Genomic DNA, 22,921 nt, shown 5'->3' on the forward strand with positions numbered 1-22,921 from the left:
AAAGATACAATATCACAATAATTGACTGACTTTCACCTCAATCTCTCTTCTAAACCTTCTCTGTATTTTTAGTAGTAGTATAGCACCAGCACTTCATTAGCATGTCCTTTTGCTCTTGATATTTTACAAAATATATTAATAAGAGTTTTTTTAAATGACATTCTATAGGCTCCACAGAGTATTCCACCAAAAAAGTATCAAATCGGCACACCTAAAACTGTATGTCTGTATGTGGTGCAGTGATTTAAAGAGAGAGGTTTAGTGAGAGTAGAATGTATCAGACATTGCCCAATGAACAGCTCAGACTGGACCTGAATATTGTGGCCTAGGCAGGAATATATAGCATAAGAAGAGGCTGTTTAAACTATAAAGAGTATCTGACGCAAAAGTTCTGAGTGGATTAGAGCCTTATTTTTCAAATTTTCATATGTTTTCCTGTGATGTTTCTTACTCAGTGAAGATGTTGAGGCTAGACTAATATCACTCCTAGATGACTTAAGTGTTACACTGATGTCAAAATTATTCATTTCATACCTTCATGATTGCTCATTTTAAGGTTATCTTTACAGATGATTAAATGTATTATATTTCAAAATGTTTCCAGTCAAATCTAATATGGATTTTAGCATTTTTACATTTGATTTCACCTAAGTTTTGCTGGAAGTTGATGTGATTTCTAAGGCAAAACAATGTGTTTAGAATAAATAATAAACATTTTCTAACCTACAGTTTATTAAAGTTCAGTAAACAAATTTGTGATTTAAAATTTTTTCCTCATATTACTTTGCAATGGACTGAATGCTCGTGTCCCCCCAAATTTATCTGTTGAAATCCTAACCCCCAGTGTGAGGGTATTAGGAGGTGGGATCTTTGGGAGATAATTAGGTTATGAAAGTGGAGTCCTCATGAATGGGTTTAGATTCCTTATAAAAGAGATCTCAAGGAGCTCTCTTGCTCTCATTCTCTGATGTGAAGATACAAGGAGAAGATTAAACTCTGTAACTTCAAAGGGGGCCCTTAACAGAACACAATCATTCTGGATCCTGATCTCAGACTTTCAGCATGTGTAACTGTTAAAAATAAATTTTCTTATTTATAAGCCACCCAGTCTGTGGTGTTGTTATAGCAGCCCTAAGACGTACATGCTTTTAAAACTTATTTAATTAAAAACATTCTACTAGAGAAATAATATTCTAGTTCTGACTATATTTGATCTTGACATGTATCAACCAATATTTATTTAACATTTCATGTATATCAAGTGTTATGTTAGTTATGGGCAAAAACTGAAAACAAAACAGAGTCCTCCACTCTAGGCACTCTTGGCACAACACAGTTAGTGTTATAATCAAGCTCTGTACACAGTGTAGTTAAAATCCAAGGAAAATATCCTTTAATCCTGCCTTGGAAATTCTGTAAAGGCTCTGTAAGTTCATTAGGTTTGAGATTTTTTTCTGAGGGATACACATACCAATTGGAGTGAATAAGGAAGCATATTCTAGGCAAGAGAAACATTTGTAAAAAAAAGAAAACTTAAAATGATAACCAGAGGAAGGCTTCATGTGCTCTTTTATTTTTTAAGCATAGTGACTCATATATATCTTGTTAAACTAAAACATTACAGAATAATGAAACAAAGTGATTGTTTATTAAGTTGGACATTAACTAGACCTGGACTAGTGGCAATTAGGATACATTACTCTCCTATTTTCTATTTCTAATGAGCACCGTGGCTATCTGACACAGCATATTTTTCCTTTCTTCTCTTGCCTAATTGCCATTTCTCTTATTATGTTCTAATCCAAATTCTGGAGCAAGAAGATTGACTTAGTAATTATTATAATTCTTATAGATTCTAGATTCCTCTATTTTAGTCTCGTTGATAGCCTACTTCACTACAACCCACTTCCCTACAACCTACAGCCCTGTGTAGAAATCAGTTTCAGAAGAAAATCATCAAAGGTGAAAGAAATTGTAATTGACTAGTACAGTAGAGAGGTTTACCTGTTTATTTTCACATGCAACCAGATAGTATTTGAATAATGCATATGAGCTTCAGAGATTCACATTGCTTTTTCCATTCTGAGATGACTTACAGGTGTTTAATGGATTATTTTTAATATACTGATGAAATGATTTGTATTATCAAAAAAGAAATGAGAATGGAAAAGAATATACATTAATGTGGGCTTTCTCCTACATTTTACATGCAAATTTACCATCCTATATATTCAGACTATTCTTAACTGACCTTACTAGTGTTATTTAAATGTATGTTAATGTCTGCATATTTAAACCATGTTGAGGACTGTAGCTGAGATGAAGAGAATTCTCGGAATATTCCAAATGCATATCAATTAGAGAAGATTAGACTTTACATCCTTCTAGCTGTGTTGGAGAACACTTACTTTTTTATGTAGAATGTGAATAAAATTACGTAAATAATTATTGTCTTATTTTAATAAAAATACGTTTGCTTATAATGCTGACTGTTATTAGTCAGTGTTATAACTTTTTTTGGTAGCATTTGTTCTCTGTTTGCTTATTTTTATTTTATTTACCTGGAGACATTAGTTACAAACTAATTTTGAATGTAAACAAGATATTGTAGACAGTTCACCACTAATATCATATTGAATCCTGAAGGAGTCATTAAAGAAAAAAAAATCTGATTTCTCTGTTAAAATATTGCCAATCTTATTTTTAAACAAATGCACATAAATTAGACAAATCTTTCAGGGGAACATATATTAATCAATTAATTTGTTCTTGGTTAGTATTTTTCTCAGACTTCCACCATTTTCTAGACATGGTTTTTAGAAGATGCTATATTGCTACAGCCCCTTGTTTTGTCGCTAGTGTTAATTTACTTACAAATTTACTTACAAGTACACCAATGAATCTGATTGCTTATTAGCATCAAAAGTAATCACATTTTAATGAATCAGCAAGAGGGTTTTTTGTGCTTCTTGTTGACCAATTTAATGAAAAAAAATGTGAATGCTTTGAAGTGTACATGTTTCATGAGATTACTTGTAGTTCAGTTTTAAAGCATGTTAAGAGCACACCAAAAGAGGCATAGAACTACTTAATCTAGAAGTACTTACATGGCTAATATATGATTAGGTAATACAGTATAGTTTAGATGATTACTTTAATACCAATTTATTTCCGATGTCGAGGGAAGAGTCTAAGATGGTTAGGGGAAGAGAACAGTATTTATATGTATTATTTTCTCAGCTCACATTCAACTTTACTTTGTAATTAGCAGGAAAAGTATGTATCCATTTTGAGCCTTAGATTTCTTCTATAAAATTATATAGCATAATTTATTTCCTAGCTGATTATGAGACCATTCTTTAAGCAAGTAATGAGAAATCCAACCTCTATCTGGTGAGATTTTAAGATTAAAGATATTTTCCATTTGTCACTTTGAATGAAAAGTACACAATAAGAAAAAATAGTGAATTGCTTTCGTGTCTAATTTCACAACTCAAAAATTTACCATTAATACCTTTATCCTTTATTTCAATACAAAATTAAAGTTAGGCAAATTAAGCCACTAAAAAGGCTTAATATTAAAAATGGAGTATTTGTAATAAAAGTAAAAGTTTGCTGTTAGATGGTTTCTCCCCCCAGAAAGTAAATTTGCCTAGCAGAAATTTGTTGTTACAACTACCTTTTTTTGTTACTAAACTGATTTAAAATAGAGGGTGCAAGTAGTGTGCAAAAACATGCTTCAAATGTGAATAAATTTGACTTTATGTTAAAGTACAGAGAAAAATATGTATCCACAGAACATAGAGAAGGAAAGGCTGACAATAAAATCCAGACACCAGAATGAAACATACTGTTAATCAGCATCCTCTAGAAAGCTGCATGAGCCGTGAGCCCAGAAATGCTGCCTGATAGTACTTAAGAAGCAATGAGAGGAAGGAGCCCATGTACTGCAATGTGTCCTTCAGGCTCAGTAGTCTTTTGGATTTCGTTTAGTCTTGTGGCTTCCACACAAACCACAGGGTGGCCTTCCCCTAAACTCGCCTAAGGATTTCAAACTAGCTTTCTCGCTATGAATAAAACACAAAATAAAATTTTTAAAAGGTTGAAATGTCTACTGCTGCCAAAGGAACAGCAAATGCTCTTTGGCTGTGCTTGTACATAGCAGTAGGAGAGATCACCATTAATGCAGGAGGATGGTACCTGGGGCACTAGTAGCAATGGACTGTGGTTCATCAAGCACTCTGCAGGATAAGGGCACAGGCCAGCAACCAGAGAGAACTGACTCTGTCTCAGCAGCTGTCTGTATCTTCTTGTGGAAATAGTCACTAGTTATTTGCTTACAGATGATATTGAGTTAGTAACATGGAATATACTGATATAGAATGAGGATGTGTCCTTAGGCATATTATTCAAACTTGCCCTGTAGCTTGCCCGCCTACTGTCTAAGAAGAGTGAACAAAGAAGGACAAATGGGGAAAATTATGTCAGAATTACCTTATAACATTTTCAGCCTTTGAAGTTTTGGGGACAATTCAATCTCATATAATCTTCATGCCTAAAATCTAAATACAGCCAGTAAATTGGATAAAGGAGGTTAAAGAGGTCAACCATGCTGTTTTAATTTTTTTCTAAAAAAAAGCATGATTGTTCTGCTAAAAGTTATTAATATATTTTTATGAGATCTAAGCCTCAAACTTTTGGACGTTGTTTTATTACATTATTTCTGTTACAAAATTAGTTCTGGAACTAATTTTTCCCTGATAGGTTTTGGTTTTATTTGTTTTTCCCCATTTTGTATATTAATTGTTAGCATTATATTTGCTATTAAGATTTTTCCAAAAGCCAAAAAAGCTTTCACCAGCCAAATTATCCCCACTCTCAAAGATAGTATTTAAAAATACATGTCTCTTCCCTAACTGAAAGGAAGAAGCTATGTAAATAAAGTTTGAATTTAATGAATCTGAATGTCAGATCAAGAATTGAGCTTTTATCAAAGCTACAGAAAACAGTTACTAGATAGGGAAATTTTATTTATTTATTTTTTTGGTCTGGAAAGGGAAGGATTACATTTGATCACACAGGAAGAACTAATTGAATATTCTTCAGAATGACTCTCAAGTAAAACAGTTGTTCAACAATGATAAAAGTGTAAGAATGTTTCAGATCATCTTCCTTGGCACTTTATTTTGTCATTTTCTCATTAATTTAAGTAGACACATTTGTAACTCACACTAAGTTATGTACAACTAATCATTTTATATATCACTTTAGATATCTAAGACTCTGATTTCTCCTTCATGAACAGCTAGTGAGTATGTCAAAGATGGCTAGATCTTCAAACGGCCATGCATTCACATCTCCAGGACCAATCCTTTACCTAGCACTCAATAGCATCCTTGTTCTTATCTACCTTCAATACAATGCTCTAAAAGTAGGAAAAGTGATGCTTTAGAAATATAAGTAAAAGGCAAGGCACGGTGGCTCACGCCTGCAATCCCAGTACTTTGGGAGTCTGAGGCGGGTGGATCACGAGGTCAGGAGATTGAGACCATCCTAGCCAACACGGTGAAACCTCGTCTCTACTAAAATATAAGAAAAAAAAAATTAGCTGGGCATGGTGGCGCGTGCCTGTAGTCCCAGCTACTCAGGAGGCTGAGACAGGGGAATCACTTGAACCCAGGAGGTGGAGGTTGCAATGAGCCGGGATAGCACCACTGTCAAAAAAAAAAAAAGAAAAAAGAAAAATGTAAGTAGGATCATGCTGCTGCCACTACTGCTATGCCCTTTAGCCCAGACTGAAATACCTGAAAAGTTTGCAACGCTCCTAGGATGAAATGACAAATCTTAATATCTTGTGTATGGCTTTGCAGGATCGGGCCACCCTTTTCTTTTCCACCTTGTTCCTCACACATGCAAACTCACCTCCAGTGCCCTGTATGCTGTTCCCTCTGTCTAGAATGCTCTGTATTCCTTTATCTAATTAATTTCTACTCTTTTCTCTGATTTTTGCAACATTATAACTTCCTCATCTCCATGATCAGGTTAATATTTCCCAGGTTATGCTTTTATAAACCACATAGAAGCAACAGCTGCAATTTTCCTTTTTTTTTTCTTTTGCAATTCTTTTGCCTGCCTAATTAAGCAGGTTTATTTTTTACTTCTAGTGTTTCTCAGGTTCAAGTAGTCTGCTCATTACTTTTTTTAATGAATAGAGCTACATATTTATTTTTCTTCTTTCTTTGATTTCACAAAAAAATGGACTTTACCATCTTCATTTAAAAATAATTTAATTTCCTGAAAACAGCTCTCAGTGTTTCTAAATTAGAATGTAGGTAAACGAAAATTGATGGTTCCTTGATCCTCTTGTTTTTATAAACAATTTTGATTTTAAAATATTCAATGCTTGGTAGGTCAGATTTTGACCCATTTAGAATATTAATATACAAATTAGGCTTCTTGGGCTAAACAGTCTTGGTAAGATAGTCTTCACATATCCTGTAACTCCATATGTAAATATATTATTATTCACAATTAAGACATGTTTTCTCACTGCGGCTGTTTCATCACAACTTATTCTTGAGCTTGTAGGCTATGTCCTTTAGAATCTAAGTAAAATAATTCAAATTTTAATTCTATTTATGTCTAGTTCTTGTATTTTGTTTCTTTAACCTTTAAGGTTGTCACTTTCATTTTTTTAAAGCATTTTCTTTCTCTTTGTATTTAATGGTTTTCTCACATAGATGAATAGCCTTAATTCGCATTTACAGGTTTTTCAATGTGTATAAATGGCTGTCATAGATTATGTTTCCATTTATGATCTGATATTTTTTTAAATAAGGTTTCTTATTTTCTGCTTACAAAGTACCTTAATGCTCTTCATTTCTAGATAAAAATTACCTTTTCTTCCCCTATTCCACATTTTTATTTTAAATTACCAAAGAGAAATAGTCTGGCTCTTATTTCTTTCATGCCACATCTTCAATAAAGCACTGAACACTCTCCAAAGACAAATATTCATTTTACTTTAAAAAACTCAGGCTTTAGTTGACAAATGCTATTGTGCAAGGGTTGGTATATGGGTTAAATGCCAAAAGAATAATATACACAACTCTTAAATTTAATAGATTTAGAGTCCACTCTGTCTCTTAACCCACTCTGGGTTTTGATACTCTCAGAGTTCATAGAAGAATAAATTCTCCCAATACCACTGTAGCCTTCTTTAGTGCATTTGTTGAGTTATTTTTTTATCCTACTATAAATTATCTTTAAATACTATCTCATTTTGTTTTCCAGAAAACGTACTCTTACTATAATGGAGTTTTTTGAGAAGTGAATTGTAAACACCCCATTTTTTCAAAACTAGAAAGAAATCTCTCTTCTCACATATGAGTGTTATTATATTTTTTGCTTGTTATTTGGATGGCTATATAGGCAGCAGCCTGGAAGTCTATACTTCCGGAGCTTGTAATGTTTTTTTCAGCTATTATTCCTTTAATGTCCCAGCAGAAGAGAAGAGATAGACTACATCACAACAAAATCTGTGAAAAAACATGGCTCAAAATGTTTGTAAATTGGTAGGAAACAGCCTACTAATCCAAAATGTCCAGCAAAGCCCAAGCAAGTAAAATCAAAGAAAGCTATGGAAAGGTACAACATCATTAAACTGTTAGGGCCAAAGCATCTTAATACAAAATAAACTTATGTTAGTCTTTCCAATCATTTTCTACTGCTTATCATTAGTATTAAAGGAGGGAAATTACAAATTGCCTACTCTTAAATTCAAAAAGAGTGTCTGATAAATACTTCATGACAATTTATGGCACAGATTCTCAATTTCCTTCTAGTTTGTGCTGCTTTTTAGAACTCTAGTTAACCACTTAAATTTTACTAAAGCTACAGGTCAGGTAACAACAGCATGTTGGCTGCATCCTCTATACAGAACTTCTTCACTGTTTCTTGCACCAGATAGTATTGCATTTCTGTTACTTACCTTGATGTTTATAATTGCATAACAGTATAACATGTAAAACAAAATTTTGCCCAAAGCACATTGACCATTTTCTTATCGCTCTGCGTGCCTTTATCATTTTACCCAAATCTTTGTACCCTTTCCATCTATTCTATTAGCATCTTTTATTTATCTGTTTCCAAAGAGCCTTTGAGGCCAGGCGCAGTGGCTCACGTCTGTAATCCCAGCAATTTGGGAGGCCAAGGTGGGCGGATTACTTGAGGTCAAGAGTTTGAGACCAGCCTGGCCAACATTGTGAAACCCCATCTCTACTAAAAAATACAAAAATTACCCAGGCGTGGTTGCAGGCTCCTGTAATCCCAGCTACTCGGGAGGCTGAGGCAGGAGAATCGCTTGACCCTGGGAGGTGGAGGTTGTAATGAACCAAAATGCCATCACTGCACTATAGCCTGGGTGACAGAGTGAGACTCCATCTCAATTAAAAAAAAAAAAACCTACTATTAAGAATAAATAAATCAAAAAAGAAAGAGTTCAAATAACTATATGAAATTAATTGTTCACCTATAGGTGGTTAGTTCACCTAAATCCATAGAGGAACCATGAAGCATAAGCCCACTGATGTTAAATGAATTTCCTGAATGCAGACACTAACTCATTCATTATCTGCTTCTCTTCCTCTTAAAGATTGTAAATATTACAAACAACCATAAAATCATCTTAATTACTGACTTTTAAAAAAGTGTATTTGGCAATTTTTCTCTCAGTGTTTTCTGATGTCCTTGGTTCTATGTGATTCACCTTTCTCCTTGAGTTTACTCCTGTTGGCTTTTCCATCCAAGTCATTTTGCCCCATTTCCGGTTTATAACTAACATAACTTTCCTATTTTTCTGAATATTAAACACTTTCTTTCTGAAATTTCATCAAACATTCTTTGAACCAGCAAGCCCACTCCATAATGTGAGAGTGGGTAAATTGACTATCTCTAGACAGGAAAAGTTCATATTATAGTACAAAAACACAGAGAACATTATGACAAATATTAAGGAGAACAATGAATGATTCAGCATTTTATGGCAGGTGTATGATCTACTAAAGTACTACCTCATGCTTTTTCTTGACTTGCACTTCATCACAAATCAGAGCTTAATAATTTATCATATTTAAGTAGAAGGTTCAAACTATATTTAGATCTACTGATGCAGTCTGAAAGGTAGCAACATCAGAACTATCCTCCATGAGTAATTTGGGCCCTGTCATTTCTCTACTGGTCTATAAAAAATGTGCCAAGTTATTAGTCATTAACTCTATTTTCTGCAGAGATATGGTGGCTGACTTCAGGAGAAATGCAAATACAAGCTACAGCCACTACATCGGATTTGACAAGAGGAAAATCCACAGCTATATGACTTTGGACGTCTGCCATAAGCAATCTTGTATAAATAACTCTGAACTTAGGATATATGGGCACATTGAAATTCAAATTAGGGCTTGAGAGCTCCAAGGTTCATTTAAACACCCCAGGATGAAACATGGTTAGCAGTGCTCCAGTCCTCTAACATAGATGATTCTGCCTGTCTATATGCACTTTAACCCTAAAGTAGCTGCCTATTCTGCATATTAAGATTGTGTGGAGTTTAAAAAAATATTTAAAGGAAAACAATAATAAATGAGTTATTGATAATGGAAAATATTTTTCCACAAAAAATCATTAATTAGACAAAAATTCTACAACATAGAGGCATAGTAATTAAATACTTAATGACAAAAATAACATTTTGTTGACTCTTATTTGTTACATACACCAGCAATTTACAATGTTTGTTAAAAACAAAAAGAAAAAAAAAATATGTTAGCTGTATTAAGAATCCTAGATAAGGTGGCCATATAATTTATTGTCCAAACCAGAACACTTTGGAAATCATGAGAATTACTTTAGGATAACTCATAAGCTAGATATGTCCTGAGCAAATCAGAACATGGTCACCATGAATTTTGGAGGATGCGTACCTATTGAGTTCTCTTTTTGAAAGTAACAAGTGTTACATTCACTGGGGATTAACCTATATAAGCAATCCCCCTATTCTCACAAATAGATCAGAGTGTTTAAAAAAACAATATGTATCCATGTCTTTGCAGTGATTCAGCCTTATGAAGTTGTTCTAAATACTTCTCATTTTCTGTGGCTTTTAAAGAACATTTGGCAATTATTTCTTTCTTTCTAGAGGTAATTTTTTATTTAGATTTCATCCAAGTAATGAGGACAAAGATCATATTTTCTATAAGTTTAATTTGGATGCAAATCATTGTATTTTTATGGAATTAAGAATAGTATATTTTGTTCATTAATAAAATATTTTCTGGCTACTTCTCTCAAATATTTCTAATGTTCAACAAACATCAATGATGCAGGATTTTTCTCAGTCCCTTTGCCAGTGGGGACCTCTGCCTTGCTTGGGGCATGCTACCTGCCACAGGAGGTGTCCTGCCCAATTGGCCGGCACAGGCTGAGTCTGACTTGCGCACTGCTTCCCATGTTCTTGTCTCATGAACAAGAAAAACGAGAATGCACTGAACCTTGAAGGGTGAGGAGGGCAGAGAAGAATTTTATTGAGTGATCAAACAGCTTTCAGCAGAAAGAGGATGCAGGAGTGGTCCCCTTAACTGAAGGCAGGAAAGCACCCCATGTGGCCAGGTACAGGGCCTTTTATGGACTCAGAATGGTGAATGTGTGCTAAGTGGTTTGTGAGTATGCAAAAAAGGTTAAAGTGAAGACACCACTCAAAGGTGGGCAGAACAGTGTAGAAAACCTATTAGGAAAGGGTAGGTATATATAAAATATGTGAAGGGTGTGATCAGTCAGGAAACCATGTCAAACAGGTAAACAAGTTCTTAATCTGGTCAGAGGATTTAACCTGTAGCTTGGCTTTCGAACTTTAAACTGTCTGGCTTGGAAGTGGGGTTTCACAGGGACCTGGCCCTATCTGCCTAGGCATTTGGCTGTTTCCTGCCACTATTATCATCACTGTGGTGATTACTAGTGTGGTTAGTAATTCATAGTGTTACATTGGGGTTTTTAATTTAAAATCACATGTTTATTATTTTCCCTCCCTTATAATTACTACAAGTACAGGCTGAAGGTTTATATTTCACTGGAAAAATCAATCTGGCTGCCATACATTTGAATACATAACATTATTCAATTGATACAGTGGTGCAGAGTAGATGTTTAACATTTAGAGTGGCTTCCTATAGCCCTGTTCATACAGTCTTCATAGTTTTTAAAGAATGGAGCCAAAATAAATTTTCGAGCTCATTTATCCAAGTTAATCTTCATCATAATACCCAAAATTCCTGGAGATGCTTGATTATACATTTAGATTCATTGAAATTTGATTTCATGTTACAGGTGAAAAAATGATTGTTTTTGACCCAAGAGTAAAAAAAGAGAACTGGATTATTATTATTATTATTATTATTGCACCTCATAAGTATATGGTATGCTTGAGTCTTCTTCTTCAAACCCAATTCTTTAACAGGGTTTAGTTTGCATAACACATATTGCAGCTCATTATGATTCTATTGGCCACTTGCAAAGTAGTGGCTATTTGGGGTCTAATTACATAATTATGTGACTACTCATTCAGTTTCAATATTTGTTTCTGGGAAATAATTTATAAGAAAAGATTCTCACTTCTTATTTTAAGAGTATGGAAAGTTTTACTTGCTTGCCAATGCCTATATTTTAAGTTCACATCTTTATTCTCTTCAAATTTATGTAACTTTTTTGTTATTTGATATGTGATTTTTGCCCACAAGATATCTTTTATGCCTTACCCTATGCCTGAAAATTTTCCTTAAATTATGGCATTATTCTCAATATTGTCTTTCATCCCAGATCAATCTAATTGTGGGAAAAATAATTTACTTCCCAAATGATTCTAAGTAAAGAAACTTCCACGTTGTTGAATAATTTACCATTTCTTATTCTAAATATAAAATGGCTGATTTTTTTAGTCAATTCTTTACTAATTGTTTTGTGATTTATATCAAAATCTGTCTTTAAAAATTTCTGAGAATGAAAAAAGTATTTTCAACTTGCTTTAGACAATACCATGAGGAATAATAAGTGCAATTTTGATGTTTAAATAAACTTTGGATTCATCAAAATAATCTGTACCCTGAGGAATGTACTATCACCATAAAGGTTTTTTTTTCTTAGTTGCTTGATCGTTATAAAAGTTGCTTACTAGCCAAATATTTAAAAAAAATTCCAAATGTATCAAGTTATTACTATTGTTTTTTATTGAACAAATTGTTTTATGAAGTGCCTGTATTATAATTTCCTAGAATTTTTAAATTAAGCTTACTCTTTAAAAAACTGCTCAGTAGTTTAGTAAACCAAGACAAGATACTTTACAACATAAAGTGATACTACAACTTTATGTTGGGAGAGTAGGCTTAAAAGCAGAGGGTGGACAAAACTTCTAAAGTTATTACATTTCAGCTGGAAAAAAGTTAATTGGGCACGGTGTCTCATGCCTGTAATCCCAGCACTTTGGGAGGCCAAGGCAGGCGGGTCACGAGGTCAGGAGTTTGAGACCAGCCTGGCCAGTATGGTGAAACCCTGTCTGTACTAAAAAATATAAAAATTAGCTGGGCGTGGTGGTGCACGCCTGTAGTCCCAGTTACTCAGGAGGCTGAGGCAGGAGAACCGCTTGAACCCAGGAGGTGGAGGTTGCAGTGAGCCGAGACTGCGCCATTGTACTTCAGCCTAGGTGAAGAAGCGAGACTCCATCCCCAAAAAAAAAAAAAATTAATTGGTTAATTGGTGACTTTGGTGACCTAAAAGACTGTAACGAGAGTAGTGTCTAATGCACCTGTTGAATTATATCAAAAATGTTTTATTTCTCAGAAGAGAGGTTTTAGTTCTTCACATCATTTATGCATGTACTGTACTCCCATTGAAAATTAAAGTATTTATGCTATACTCCAGTGGTGTAAGGTTGTTCATGTACTTGCCAGAAGAGATGATACATAGGCACCTGTTCAGATGTCTTTGTCTATAGAGAGCTCTCTGCCTATGTGTGATATTCCACATCTTGGCTCACACTTATAAATGCAAATCCAACACTAAGGGACATTACAAATTTATGGCACACTGGGGATCTGTTAATTCTGTGGACAAGAATTAAGCTTCTTCATGTATTCATCCTTTTAATGAGAAAAAAGTGATACAATAGAAAATATGAGGGTGTAACTTAAAGCAATTTCTATGTAGTTTAATTCCATTTTTAAATGAAATTCTAATACCCATTTTATTTTAGTTTTATCTCTCCATATTCGACATGATATCTAGAAATAATTTTATTTAATCAATGAAAACAGATAAATTACTTCATTTACCAGCTGTATGGCAATAGCCAAGGGGTGGATTAAGTGATGTACTAATGATGCTAATGCCAATCATAGAATTACCTTCTTAAAAATATATTAATTAAATTGCAATGTCTCTCTTTGTTCACTTTGACTGACATTTTTGGAAGTTTGGAAATCTTGGTTTGGTAGTTAAGTAGAATCCCATCAGGCAGAGTACAGGGAAGTTGAAATGCAGGAGAATTACTTTGATTCAAATAACTATTTGTTATTAAACTATTCAACAATTATTATTCAATATAACTCCAAATTATTAAACTATATTAATTATTCAAATAACTGCAATTATTAAACTATAACTATAATCATACTATTCATAGTTATATTTTTTCTTTAAAATATCCATCTAGTATGTGGCAAGACAGTATCTGCTTGTATAATTGTATTTACACCATTGCTATGATTTAAATGTTTGTGTCCTCCCAAATTCACACATTGAAATGTTAACTCCTAACTCATTTCATTTCACACATTGAAATGAAATGAAACTGCTCCTAATGGTAGCAGGAGGTGACATCTTTAGGAGGTGATTGGGTTTTGAGAGCTTAGCGCTCTTGAATGGGATTAGGGTAGTTTTAATACACGTCCAAGAGAGATCCCTCACCCCTTCCACCATGTGAGGTTAGAGTGATAAGCTGGCAGTTCATGAAGAAGTGGGCCCTCGTAAGACACTGAATCTGCCAGTGCATTAATCTTGCATTTCTCAGCCTTTAGAATTACAAGAAATATTATTTTTTCCTACTAGGTGATCCCTTGATGTGGTGCTCTTCCCCTTTCCCTAGGGTTGGGACTTCTGTGAGCCAGACTGCAGTGATTTGTTATTGCTCTTCTGCGTCTAGCCACCCAGTGGAGCTACTAGGCTCCAGGCTTGTGCTGGGGAATGTTCGCAAAGAGTCCTGTGATGCAATCTGTCTTCAGGTCTCCCACCTGTGGATACCAGCACCTGCTTTGGTGGAGGTGGCAGAGTAGTGAAGTAAAGTCTGAGAGAGCCCTTGCTTGTAGTTTTGTTTACTGTGATGGCTTTCTGGAATGCTGGTTATGCTAGCAGTGAAGTTGTCACGTGGAGGCACTCAGGACCTCTGGTTAGCCAGGCAGGGGAATTAGCTGTTGTTTTCTCCTTCCTGGGATCAGGGTTATTCTGTCATAAGTTACTGTAATGGCTTGAGTTGGTTGGCCAACAACGAGGTGGTGGTGGTTTCAAGAGAGCACCAGTTGTGATAGTAGTAGGGGGATCTAAGCTTGCGCTAAGTTGGCCAGTGTATTTTTGTTCCTCAGGCTATGGGCAGGGCCATAAAGCTCCCAAGAATTTCTGTCTTTTGTGTTTCTATCTTTTATGTATCTTTTGTGTACCCACACTGCCAGCGTGGGTAGAGAAATACAAACAGGTAGGGGCAGAGTTAGACTGGTCTGGGCTCAGACTCACCTTGGGCGGGGCTTGCTGCAGCCATTGTGGTGGATGGTGGTGGTTCTCAGGACAATTAGGTTATGTTCTAGAGGGGATCTTCGTTGCGTCTACTGTATTATATAGTTGGCCAGGAAAGTTGGAGATAGCTGGTGGCAAGAGGCCTCAACCAGGTCCCACACAGTTGGCAAGGTCAGTGTCATAAAGGTTCATGTTAACATAAAGGTTAACATAAAGGTTCTCCACGTCCCCACCAGACTCAGGAGCCCAGCCGGCTTCACCCAGTGGATCCCGCACGGGGCTGCAGGTGGAGCTGCCTGCCCGTTCCGGTGCCGTGCGCCCGCACTCCTCAGCCCTTGGGTGGTCGATGGGACTGGGCGCCGTGGAGCAGGGGGTGGCGCTCGTCGGGGAGGCTCGGGCCGCACAGGAGCCCATGGAGGGGGTGGGAGGCTCAGGCATGGCGGGCTGCAGGCCCGAGCCCTGCCCCGCGGGAGGGCAGCTAAGGCCTGGTGAGAAATCCAGCGCAGCGCCGGTGGGCTAGCACTGCTGCGGAACCCAGTACACTCACCACAGCCGCTGGCCCGGATGCTAAGCCCCTCATTACCGGGGCGGCAGAGCGGGCCGGCGGCTCCCAGTACGCGGCGTGCCAAAACCACGCCCACCCGGAACTCCAGCTGGCCCGCATGCGCCGCGCGCAGCCCCGGTTCCCGCTCCCGCTTCTCCCTCCACACCTCCCTGCAAGCTGAGGGAAGCGGCTCTGACCTTGGGCAGCCCAGAAAGGGGCTCCCTCAGTGCAGCGGTGGGCTGAAGGGCTCCTCAAGTGCCGCCAAATTGGGAGCCCAGGCAGAGGAGGCGCCCAGAGCGAGCGAGGGCTGTGAGGACTGCTAGCACGCTGTCACCTCTCAGAACTATTTACTCAGAATGAGTGAAGGCAAGTGATTAAATGTACCTTTTAATTGAGTGTAATCTGCTTGCTTTACATATTCAAAGTCTTAAAACATACCAAAAAGTCTATTTACCCCATTCCTCTCAATTTATTTTGTAGTAGTGGCTTTATCCTCTTTTACTGGCAGTATGTTTGAATACTGGCCTCCTTTATCAGGTAATTAATTTGTATGTAAGTTTGAGGAAATTAAAATGGCTGTGACTATCTTGCTTCATGAACTTGATCCACTAGAGCAGAAACTAGCATACAGAAACAAAAAGCAGCACAAAGAAAGTAGGTTAAGGGCAAGGCCCGAGGTGCAAGAAATGACTTAGAAAAAAAGAGAGTACACTTCAGCCTGTGTTGATCTCGATATTATCTAAATGGGATCATGAAGAAGTCATAAATTCCACCAAGCGATTTAAATGCATGTGTGTGATAAGAGGATTGGGAAAGGAGGTAGGAGATTGTGAGGGTATTTCTTGTCAGTGAAATGCATGGAATTTATGCCCCCAAGACATAAAAAAATCAGTCACTCAACATGTATTTAATAAGTGACTACAATAGATATCTAACTAGTTTTGTCAAGTTTAGACAATCTGTAGGAAGACTTAAAAATATATAAAAATAGATGTGAGTGTAGATTTTATGTATCATGACATCGAGTGCAAGACAAAGTAATTTAAATTTTATTTTGTAGGGACTGGGGAGTTTTTGAATTAGTCGGCAGTAGGCAGCACTGTAAGATCATCTCATGACAGTGCTAAAAGTATGTAAGCAAGAGGCTAGTTATGAGGGCATTGCAATTGCAAATGCAGGACTATTGTGTGAGGTCGTGAAATGGCCATAGGACTAAAGTAAAAATGAATTTGGGAAAATGCAAAAAAAATTAATAAAACTTTATTGCTGGGCCTGAAGAATACATTTGCTATTCATAGTTCAAGATAGTTATATTATTCTGTTGTATCTACAGCCCTCAAAACATATAGAAGTGTTGCACTGATTATCCTTCCTTTTATTTTATTCAATAGTGTATATTCAGTTTATTAAAAGGATACAAATGTATATTTTAGAGAATTTAATAAATATTAAAAATTAAATATATAATGACTCTAATACAGAAATATATAATGTATATTTGTAGTAGATTCCCATCTATTTTTAAATTATTTAATTTCAATTTTATTTTCTAAATTATTAATAGGCAAAACATCAAGTTTTTCAGTCCCTCTTTAAAACACTTGTTTCCTGATTGTTGTCCTAAAGACATTAGTTTTTTAAAAACTAATTTTCTTGTTAAATAATGACATGCAATTTACTGAAACCTCACCTGTGTTAAGCATTTAAGTTACCTCTGATTGCTAGAAGTTAGAAATCATGAAATTGTACATATTTAATACAGCCATAATTTAAATATTGCTATTATTTTTCAATATATTTGCTAATTTGCTAGATTAAAAATGGTATTGTGGTGCTTTATTTTTATTTCTTTTCCTATTGGATTGACATTTATAGATGTTTATTAGTAATTAATAGAACCTGTTAGAAATTTCTGCATAGTGACATTTCCTCAGTTTCTAATTTAGCTATACAAGTAATTTGTATAAATAATGTGGATCAATTCTCAGTGATATTTCACATTTTTTAAACTTTGTCTCTAAATAATTTGTATCTAAACATCATGCTTCAAGAAAGTCCTTTCATGATTTAATAATTATTCTCATGTTCTTTTCTTTTTTACGGTTTTCTTAACATTTAGTAGGTCATTATTTGCAGTTTATTTTGTTTTGGTAAAACTGCAAATACATTTTTTGACAAAAGATAACTTCAAACTTATTGTTTTATTGTAGTTTAGGATATTGATTGGTTTTATCTAACCTAGTATTATTATTTAACATTCTTTAAGTAAAATAAAACTCCTTGAAAAGTGTGCTAAAATATGTGTGCAAGTTCTAACTTTAGGTATAAGCACCTTTTATTTTATTGTTTGTAGTAATTTTCTTTTTAACTATCAGTACCTGAGATTTCTCTTTTCTCCATGTTTTCAATATGCTACAGCAGGTCGAACATTTAATTTTGAGCCAAATTGATAAATATGAAATTGTAACTAGTATTATAGCTTACATGACTGTTACTATTTTGAGTACTTTCTCTATTCTTATGGGTCATTCTGATTTTCTAATTTATAAAATCTTTACAAACTTCTAAACTAAATTATTGTGGCCAGGTGTGGTGGCTCATGCCTGTAATCCCAGCACTTTGGGAGACCGAGGCAGGCAGATCACGAGGTCAAGAGATGGAGACCATCCTGGTCCATATGGTGAAACCTTGTCTCGACTGAAAATACAAAAATTAGCTGGGTATGGTGGCACGCGTCTGTAGTCCCAGCTACTCGGGAGGCTGAGGCAGGAGAATCGCTTGAATCTTGGATGTGGAGTTTGCAGTGAGCTGAGATCATGCCACTGCACTCCAGCCTGGCAATAGACTAGGACTCCATCTAAAATAAATAAATAAATAAATAAAAATAATAATAATTAAATTATTTGTATCGTGCATTTATATTGACAAACATTATAGTTTGTCTACTAGTTCTATGACAGTTATTTGCTTTAAAATATTATTTCCCAGCCTGTGGATGGTATTTTAATATTTTATTATACATTTTGTTAAGCAGAATTTTATTGTATTCAAATATCAGTATTTTCTCTTTTTGATTATGCTGCTTTGTAATTTGTATGGGAAATTCTCCCAGTTTTCAAGACATTAAAGATTTGTCCCTAAATTGTCTTTTAATAGTTTTAAATAGTCTTACTTTTAGATGTGAAAAAAATGATATTTGTATATAGTGTGAAACGGGAGAATTATAACATTTATGTAGATATTCAGTTGTCAATTTTTGACTGGTGTTCTCTTTTGCTACTAATTTGAATTGTGAAGCGTGCTTGTATTCACTGTGTCCCAAATTCTCTTATACTCTACCCTATATTGCTGAGATTGGGGTTCTTCAAAATACAGTTTTGAGTCTCATTTGCTAGGGGGTTTGCTTTAGACTGTATCATTAAAATACACTGGAAATAATCAGAAGGCGAGAGAAAGAAAGAAGATGCTTGCTTCTGGCAGTTATAGGCAGTTACTGGAATGGCAGTGAGTATACAGGGTCTCCAGACTCCATGGAGCACAGGCAAAGGCAGCATGGTATGGGTCTGTTCTTGGCAGAATCTTTTCAGTGATATCAGAACTGACTGAAACAGCACCTCTAACAATGCAGCAGCAGGCAATAGATAATAAAATCCATCCAGAAGAGCATCACTATTCTTAATCTTAGACTCTCTGGCTGACATTTCATTCTCTTTTTTCTTCTTCTACACCTTACAACACCTTGTAACCACTTCTCTGTATTCAGACATTTGTGTTTGAAATACCTGGAGTGCTTTCTATTTTCTTGTCTGGTTCCTGACAATAACTATCTTTGTTTCTAGACTTTTTATTGTTATTATTGATCTATTCATCTTTGCCTTTACCTAATTAGTATAGATTTAGAATAATGTTATCTGGCTCGGCAGAGTTAGCTATCTTGTTGTTTTCTTCAAAACTAACATGAATATCCTTACAGCATATTATAATTGTTTGTATTACTTTTAGAATTAATTTGTCAACCTTGATAAAATGCTGTTGAAATATTTAGTAAAATTGTATTAAATTTCATACACATACTTAGGGTAAAATAACATCTTTATAGTAATAGTTTATCCTCCTTTTAAAGCATATATAACTCTTCATATTTAAATTATATTACATGTTCTTCAACAGCATTTGGTGATTTAATCCATATGAATATTCACACATCTTTAAGATTTGTTTCTAGGTACATAATTATTAGTTACTTTTATGGTCAGGCTCTTTAACCATTTATTTTTCTATTGCATTTTTTTACATGGCTATTAACCATATATAAAAATGTTACTAATTTTTAACAGTGATTTAAATATTCAACCACATTGATAAGTGCTTGCCATAGTTCTCAAAGCTGTCTGGAAATTTCTCATACATATAATCATGTTGTACACAAATACAGCACATTTTACATTTCTTTTTAAATTCTCACACCTGTTCTCTCTTTTATTTATTCATTTTTTGCCTTACTAGATTGATGGGACTCTTCATTAGAATTGCACGATACACAGTATTCTATAAGTATTTCTAAAATATTATTAAATAGTATGTTTGTTCTAGATTTTTATCTTTATACACTCCTTATGGGTTAAAAATGTTTAGTTGTGTTCCTTAAATTCTATGAAAATGAATGTGTTTTTCTTAAGTGAAAAAAAAATTCTCTTCAATACAGAGTAATTTTTTGAATGGCATTTGGGAAAAGCCTAGCTGTGCGATTCTTCTGGTTCATGTGGCATCAACTGGTATCATTCTTCAGCAGCACTCAGTTAGCGACTGAATAGAGCTGAAGAATTCAAGAAGGCTGTACTTACCTGCATGGCATGCTGGCGTACCTCTGCAATGTTTCTGTTTCTCCACATAGTTGGTCTCAGTATATGCAGAAAACTTATGTGGCATATAGCTTCTAAGAGGGAGTCTTTTATGTATGGAAGAGGAAGCTACAGAACTATTGAGGTCCAATATAAGAAGTTATACAAAATCACTTCCATCACACTTAATTAATGAAAGAAATGTATAGGTAAAGTCAGATTAAAATGATGAGGAGATGCCAGGAGGTGGTGAAGCAAGATGGCCAAATAGAAGCACCAGCAATCATCCTCCCCAAAAGGAACACAAAATCGAAAAAGTATCCACACAACAAAAGCACCATCATAATAACCAAAACTCAAGTGAGCTATTACAGTGCTTTATTTTAACATCATATTAAGAAAAAGGTCACTGAAGAGGGTAGAAAAAAACAGTCTTGAATTGCCTACACCAAAGGTCTGGCAGAAGAGAAGCACCGAAAGTCATCCTTCCCAACAGGAAAACAAAAGTGAACAACTATCCATACAACAAAAGCACCATTATAAGAAGTGAAACTCAGGTGAGCTATCACAGTACTTGATATTAACATCATATTAAGGAAACATGCACTGAAGAAGGTAGTCTTGAATTGCTTACACCACAGGTTACCCATCCCCTAGCAGTGGCCGTGGGTCACGGAGAAAGAACCTGTGCATTTTGGGGAGAGAGAATGTAGTGATTGTGGGACTTCACATTGGAAATCAGTGCTACCTTATCACAGCAGAAAGCAACACTGGGAACAACCCAGCTTGCGTCCTCCACGGGAGCATCTAGATAAGCTCTAGCCAGAGGTGAATTGTCCATTCCAGCAGTCAGAAACTGAGTTTCAGCAAGCCCTGCCACTCTAGCAGGTTTAAGTGCTCTGGGGTTCTAAATACACTTGCGAGGCACTCTAGGTCACCAGGACTGTAATTCCTAGGCAATTCCTGGTGCTGTGCTGAGCTCAGAACCAATGGACTTGGAGCACATGTGACCCGGTGAGACACCAACCAGGGTGGCCAAGGAAGTGTTTGTGTCACCCTTCCCAGAACCCCAGGAAGTTCAGCTTGCAGCTCCAGGAGAGATTCTTTTCTTCTTCTTGAGGAGAGGGGAGGGGAGAGGAGAGTAAAGAGGACTTTGTCTTGCACCCTGGATACCAGGTTAGTCACAATAAAGGAGTGCACCAGGAAGAGTTCTGACACGCCCATTTCAGGCCTTAGATCCCAGATGACATTTCTAGACACAGCCTGGGCCAGATGGGAACCTGTTGATTTGAAAGGAAAGACCAAGTCCTGGCAGAACCTGCTGACTAAAGAGTCCTTGAGTCCTGAAAATTCAGGAGTGGTAGCCAGGCAGTACCCTCTTCAGGCCTTGGGTGAAACTCAGAGACTTGCTGGCTTCAGGTGTAACCCAGCGTATTACCAGCTATAGTGTCTAGAGAGAGAGAGAGAGAGACTCCATTTATTTCGTGAAACAGAGGAAGAGTAAAGAGAACTTTGTCTTGCATCTTGCATACCAGCTTGGCCATAGTAGGGTAGAGCACCAGGAGAGCTGCTTGAGTCCCTGATTCCAGGCCATGTTTCCTCTGTGGCACTTCTGGACCTGCCCTGGGACAGAGAAGCTCACTGTGCTGAAGAGAGAGACCCAGGCTGGCAGCATTTACATCAAACAAAACAAAACAAAAAAACTACAGGCCAATTCCCTTGATGAGCATTGGCTCAAAAATTCTCAACAAAATATTAGCAAACTGAATTGAACAATACATTGAAAAATTATTCATCCTGATCAAGTGGAATTTATTCAAGGGATGCAAGAATGGTTCACCATAAATAAATCAATGTGATGTATATAAACAGAATAAAGGAAAAAAACATGATCATTTTAACTGATGCTGAAAAAGCATTTGATAAAATGTAACTTTCTTTCATGATAAAAACCGTAAAAAATCTGGGTATAGAAGGAGCACACCTCATCAAAATAAAAGCCGTAAATAACAGATCCACAGCTAGTATCATAATGGGGACTATCCTAGGCAACATAGTGAGACACCATCTCTACAAAATATTAAGAAATTATCCAGGCATAGTGGTACATGCCTGTAGTCCTAGCTATTAAGGTGGCCTAGGTGGGAGGATTGCTTCTTGAGCCAAGGAGATTGAGGGAGCAGTAAGCCATGATCATACCACCGCACTCTAGCCTGGGGAACAGAGCAATATCCTATCTCAAAAAAAGGAAAAGAAAAAAAAATTAAAAAGGGAAAAGAAAATAAATTCTAGGCAGAAGTAAGCCAAAATGTATTTGATATTTTAAAATACGTCAATCTAGGACACTTTTGCTTGTGATACTCACAGAGTGAAATCAGCAAACTGTGTTCTATGTTTCCTTTTGTTTTATATATTGTGATATTTCTTTACATTCTTTAGCTAAAAAGGTAATCTTTGTTAAAGGAGACCAAGAAAAACCCACAAAAAACACAAAAAATTTATTAATCATCTACTCCTTTATTCTTCCAATCTTCTCTCTCTATAATTAGCTAAAATTCCAACCTGACTTAATTATGTGGGTTTTCTTCTGATGCTTTTACACACGTATTTATAGATGCACACATGTATTCACTTTGTTTGCTCTGATTTTATTTTCATAACATTAAGCTTATATTACTTACATTTCTTTACAACTTTTTGATGTATCGGC

This window comes from Pan paniscus, chromosome 15 (genome assembly GCF_029289425.2).
Source record: "Pan paniscus chromosome 15, NHGRI_mPanPan1-v2.0_pri, whole genome shotgun sequence".
In the NCBI taxonomy this organism is placed as follows: Eukaryota; Metazoa; Chordata; class Mammalia; order Primates; family Hominidae; genus Pan; species Pan paniscus.